This window comes from Thermobia domestica, chromosome 14, assembly GCF_964235325.1.
Source record: "Thermobia domestica chromosome 14, izTheDome1.hap1.1, whole genome shotgun sequence".
Taxonomy (NCBI): domain Eukaryota; kingdom Metazoa; phylum Arthropoda; class Insecta; order Zygentoma; family Lepismatidae; genus Thermobia; species Thermobia domestica.
Window position 1 is genome coordinate 191874836 of NC_137467.1, and position 6000 is coordinate 191880835.

Consider the following 6000-nt stretch of genomic DNA (forward strand, 5'->3'; position numbering starts at 1 on the left):
AAAGATGACGCTCTGCCACGAAGTACCGTGTTCTGGTGGTTCAAAGAGTTTAAAGAGGGCCGAATGACAATCACGAAAGATGGTGGACCAGGTGTATCAGCGTCAGCTGTTACTGAGGTGAACATTAACACGGCAGCAGTCATTGTTAGAGAAGATCGCCGCATCAGTATCGACGATCTGGCAGCCGCACTACGCATATCTCATGGCAGTGCCTTCAAAATTTTGCATGACCACCTCCACATGAGCCGAGTGTGTGCGCGATGGATTCCGCGACTCCTGACACCAGAGCAGAAGGCCGTTCGAGTGGAGACTTGCAGGGAGCTGTTGCAAAGGTTTGAGGATGGTGGAGACGCCTACCGCACCGTGCGACTTTTTTTTATTCCCTGCCCTAAAATCCAGACTGCGTGGACGCCGCTTCTCCGATAATTCCGAGGTTCTGAAGGCATCGGAGGCGGTTTTGAAGGACCTCTCAAAGAATGGCCTGCGACACGTGTTTGAGGACTGGAAGACTCGAATGAAAAAGTGCATTCAAATGGGCGGGGACTACTTTGAAAAGGTTCATGTGCCTGTTGCTGAGTAATAATAAATTGCCTAGAAAAAAAATCAGTCCAAGTCTTTCTTGACTAGCCCTCGTACCAGCGTTAGGGTCGAGTCGAGCCAAATCTGGTGTGTAGTTTCGAGTACCGGTATTCTCTTCAAGTATCTTGCATAGACAATATAGGTTATCAATGATACTAGTACTACTACTAGTACAACTTTTATTATTATTATTATTATTATTAATAATAAATAATTATTATAATTATAATTATAACAACACTGTGATTAAACATGAAAGATACGCGGTCTGTATTTGAATACTAAAAAGCTAGTTGATTGCTAACCTCGGTAGTCGTGAATTCTAGGAGTCAAGGATATTGTTCACGAGCTTGTGAATTTGGATTGAGGGTTTAGGTTGAGTATTCGGGCTCAAGCTAAACATTGTTAAAAGTTATAGGGCACTGGCCAAATATCTTCAAAACTGTTCGCCCCGAGTTTAGAATTGTCAACAACTTGAGCAGCTCGGCTCACAGCGCACTCACTATCGACCCGAACCGAGAAGTGAGCCGAGCCAACAGCTCACCGAACCGAGTCAGCTAGATCCTTCGGCCCAGATGAGCCGAACCGAGCAGATGGCTCATCCCAACCAAGCCAGCTCGAGCCGATGGTTCACCCCAAGCGAGCCGGCTCGAGCCATCGGCTCAGTTATTACTTCCCAACTGAGCTTCTTATTAAAAAATCTCTTGTGGTCTCGATATCGAGACGAGAAGACATGCGAGCAGTGTTTCCTCTAGTGAGCAACATTAAAAGTATTCCATATTACTACTTAGCTTACATTTCTCATGGCTTTCGCTTTCTAGTGTAATCAGGCCATGATTTCAAAACGAGTTAAACGTAATAATAATAATAATAATAATAATAATAATAATAATAATAATGATGATGATGATGATGATGATGATGATGATAATAATAATAATAATAATAATAATAATAATAATAATAATAATAATAATAATAATAATAATAATAATAATAATAATAATATCCATACATATAGAAATGGTTTTGACCAAGCACACAAGAAATTATATTTTGTTCATTTAGCACTATCATTCTTTTGTCACTCACAATTATTAATATTCATATAGTAAATATCTTATAATTCTTATATTTTAAAATCAATTGACAGGGCTCTGATTGCTTTTATGAGAAATAAATCTTTGGGTTTATAGATCCTACGCAGTGGCGATGATCGTGCGTCCTATGCCGTTTCGGTCCTGCGCCGTGTCGATCCTGTGCCGTTTCGTTCCTATGCCGTGTCGATCCTGTGCCGTTTCGGTCCTATGCCGTGTCGATCCTGTGCCGTTTCGGTCCTATGCCGTGTCGGCTCTATGCTGTTTCGATCGTACGTATTCTATGCATATAACTTGCACAGGCATAGAATCGACAGGAGTTTATAATTTGTAAGAGCAAAGATTAAACAGATAATAAAAATATTATTTTTTTAGGCACATGATTAAAAGTTAAATTATTTCAGAGCAGCGGCGTGAGAGCAAAACGGCACAGGACCGAAACGGCATAGGATCGACACGGCATAGGACCGAAACGGCACAGGATCGACACGGCACAGGACCGAAACAGGTTTCTGAGCTGAATTGTCGGTCGTATGCCGTGTCGATCCTGTGCCGTGTCGATCCTGTGCCGCATCCCTTCTTTCCATTTCATACTGATAAACCTCATTGAAGCATTTCTCGTCAGCGCTGGTCAAGTTAAAAACAGCCATGTCGCATCTTTTATTGACATACTTGCATACATACTTCATAGACTTGATGGAGCTGCAGTATTCTACATTAATGTGAGCATTCAATCTTCTTGGCAGTAACGGACAGTAGGGGACAATCCATCTGTTGTCTATAATTACTTCTGAACCTCGTAGGTTTATATTTGTTGTAAATCCTCCATCTTCTGGACTTCTTCGACGACAGAGCGGGTAACCGTCCTCTCTACTGTATGTGTATATAAGAAATGAACATGGATATCGTTTGCTGCACTTACCATTTTTCATGCATGCAGAACGGGGGTTGACGATTCCGCAAGGACCATGAACCCCAAGTCGACCAACATCACATACTTTCCATCATTTATAACAGCATCTTTCAGGTGAACATACTCATGAACTCTAAGTTTCTTCTGGTTGAGTCGAATATATCGTAGTCGTTCTGATTCAATCTTCAGATACATATCGACACTGAACTGATGAAAAAGCTGCTTGCAAGTTAGTATAATGTTGAAAGTTAAAGAGCGTACTATAATTCTATACGCGTAAAAATCCATTGCACTTATCTTTTAATTCTGGCGCAATTCAAAATCATGTCCGTCTTCACCTTGCGAAAACATCAGAGGATGCTGAAAGGCGCCATATTGTCTGTGAGTGTCTACTATTCTTTCAGTTCGGCTGCTTTTTGTATGGATTATGATATATCTTGGAATATAGTTGTCTCCGGTCATGATAACGGCAACCTCTTATGTACTCGGTGCATTAAATTTTCCACTGTTCACCATCTGGAGTTCTATCAGCATAGATGACTATCTTTGCTTCAGGTGTCATTTTGTCTATTGTAGACTTCAATTCCCGACTATAATTGTTTTTCTGATTCAACATTTGTTGTAGATGTAGTATCAGTTGTTCATTTACTCCCGGAAAATATTTGCAACGCATTGCGGCCTGTTCTGTATCGTTTCCAGTGAAATATATCTGAAGAAACTTCGGCTGTTCATTCTTCAGAGGGAAAAAACTGCCGATAAATTGGTACACTTGCCCTTGATTCTGAAAGTAGGTATGTATCCAGGTTCTCTAATTTCTCTTGTAGTGCCGAACGACGTCATCTAGAAGCATGAGTTGTAACGCCGAATGTATCTTCCAAAATATTTAGCTTCTTGTGGATCCCCGTCCAATAACGTACGAAGTGGCTCTGCAGGATCAGCTAAGGCTAGCAACTGAACCTTTCCACTAGAAAAACATATACCAGGAGCTTCAGTGTTCCACTTCAGAGCTCCACAGTATTGACAAGAAATCGACATATGTCTAACAACACATGCTGCATCAGAAGAATAGTCTAATGATGGATTGTAAAAAAGAAGCTGCATTTTTTTTTCTCTCTCCAAATCGCAGTTCTGGAAATATGTGCTGCATTCCTTTGTAGTTCCAATCTGCTTCGACGGCTAGTGTCATTTTCAGAATCTCTTCTTGTTGCCATAGCAGTTCTACTTACTTCCAGCCTATCCTCACGCTCTTGAGCTGTCTCTCTTGCCCTCAATCTTTCCGTACCTATCCTATCTGCTTCTCGTGTGGTCTCGCGTTCATCAAGTGTCTTTGCTGTTCTCGATCTTTGAATACTTGTCCTATCTGCTTCTCGCCTGGTCTTGCGTTCTTCAGGTGTGTCTGCTGCCCTTCTTCTACGCATACTTGTTCAATTTTGTGCCCGTTTTGTTGCGGAACATTTTTCTCTTTGGTGGTTGAGGCATCTGAAACAAAAATCAACATTTAATTGTCCTACTCCATGTATGCCGCAATATACAATTATAAATGCTACGCCAATTATCGCAAACTAAAGTGCAAATCATCCAGATTAAGTTTAAGAACAACACTCGAAATAATTGTTGAAAGATTATCGTTTTCACTAATAGTAATAGTAGTATTAAGTTAGGTTAGGTAGGGTGGTTTAAATTCAGTTAATAATTTGTAGAGGTAGTTAACGTTTGACCTCGAGTTTGACCTGGTTGCAGTAACTTCTCGAGGTCATGACTCAGCTCAATCGAATCAGTACCTTCCAATTATATTTATTTATTAACAAATACAGTGCTACGATTATTCCATTACAATCCTATGTTTCTTTTACTTACATATTTTGTGGAACATCATTAAATCTACTGGACATAAGTTAATTGTATATCTATTTCATAGCTTAATTAGTAATAATAGTAATTAGCTGCTTCATTAATTGGTCTGCTTGTAGGTATTTGAATGCTTGCAATCAGAAGAAATCTTGGCATGTTTTTGGAATCGGGGGCCGGAATTCCTTGCTTAAAATTTGTACTTTCTTTTTATATTTTCTGTGTTCTTCCTGGTTTAGGTTAGGTTAAGTTAGATTAGGTTATTTTAGATTAGTTTAGGTTATGTTAAGTTAGTACTTAGTAGTTACCCTTACGGTACGTCAGCTCATTTCTCCTGTAAACATGGTGTTTTTTTTTTTACTTGATTTTGGCCCTCCAGTTCCAAAATTATCCCAAAACCTTATTAATCTACGTCGGCATGAAAACATGTAAATGAACGGAACTCAACCAAGAAACTATCTTTAATATAATAACAGACGGTATTTCACTTCCAAAATAGTGAGATTCAATCCATAGGTTTACTATATTCGGTTCGAAGCATTTTCACCAATGGGTATCAAAATAAAATGTGAAAATACACTTTCGATTGCTTTAATGGCAATTAATTGAAATCCGAAACCATCAAATTTACTTATGTACATATTTACCAAAATTTAGAATGAAATTTTAAAAAATCTAGTTTACCTTGTAAAATTTTCCGTCTTCCCAAAACATTCTGCAGTTTTGTCTATGCTTATTTTGCAAATACGAACTCACAGAACGAAAAACAATGAATTTCTCAGTCCAACAACTTAGCATCCAACGTTATTCTTGTTTTGTCTTCATCACCATTAATGGTGTTTAATTATTTGATGCACCAACAACTAAGATTTTATGTGCTACAAATGTAGAAATAGTGAATTATTTGTGTAGAAATGAATTATTAATATAGAATTGTAAAAAAGAAAATTTACAAATGGCGGACGCCGCCATTTGCAATTATTGGCCGACTTGAGAGTCGAATTGCCTGATTTATATTGATAAAAATTGAAATAAGTTAAAAAATTAAATTCAGTATAATCGTGAAATAAGTGTGTAGTACGCCAAAATCGAGAGAAGTTTAAAATTCTCATAGTAGGGAAGTATCAAAGTCAAAATTGGGGAGGAGGTCCAGCAGGACGAAGAGGGCCAGCTACCCAGTTGATCAGGGTGTAAAAGTTGAAAAAAGTGAAAATAAATTAAATATAGATGAAAAGAATAGTTGTGGATGAAAGTATATGTGTTTGTGAGTAAATGTGGATGCGTATGTTAAATGTAAGATGAACACTTTTCACTTTAATCACTTTCTCTTCTCCACAACACTCCAAGAGATGTTATCACTAACGAGGTCAACGCTGAACTCCCAAAGTTATTCAATCTTCGTAATTAGTTTAATGCATAGATAATTTTGTGATCATGTCTGGCGTAACTAAAGAACTAAAGTCTGGTCATTTGACCAAGTCAATTTCTGCTCGCAAGTGCAGATAAATTATACGGTTGCAGAACAAAATAATATGAATGAAATCAAACAAAACCTAACAAAAT

The 6000-nt window shown here is 38.4% G+C and overlaps 1 protein-coding gene across 1 annotated transcript in view; it reads right to left on the reverse strand.

Moving 5' to 3' along the window:
- The window catches only part of LOC145670518 (uncharacterized), a 77523-nt gene extending 72331 nt beyond the window's left edge, over positions 1-5192 (reverse strand). Inside the window, exon 1 of the mRNA XM_081739284.1 lies at positions 5122-5192. The gene's annotated coding sequence lies outside the window, so the exon portion shown is untranslated. The remainder of the gene's footprint in view (positions 1-5121) is intronic.
- Between the last annotated feature and the right edge of the window lie 808 nt (positions 5193-6000).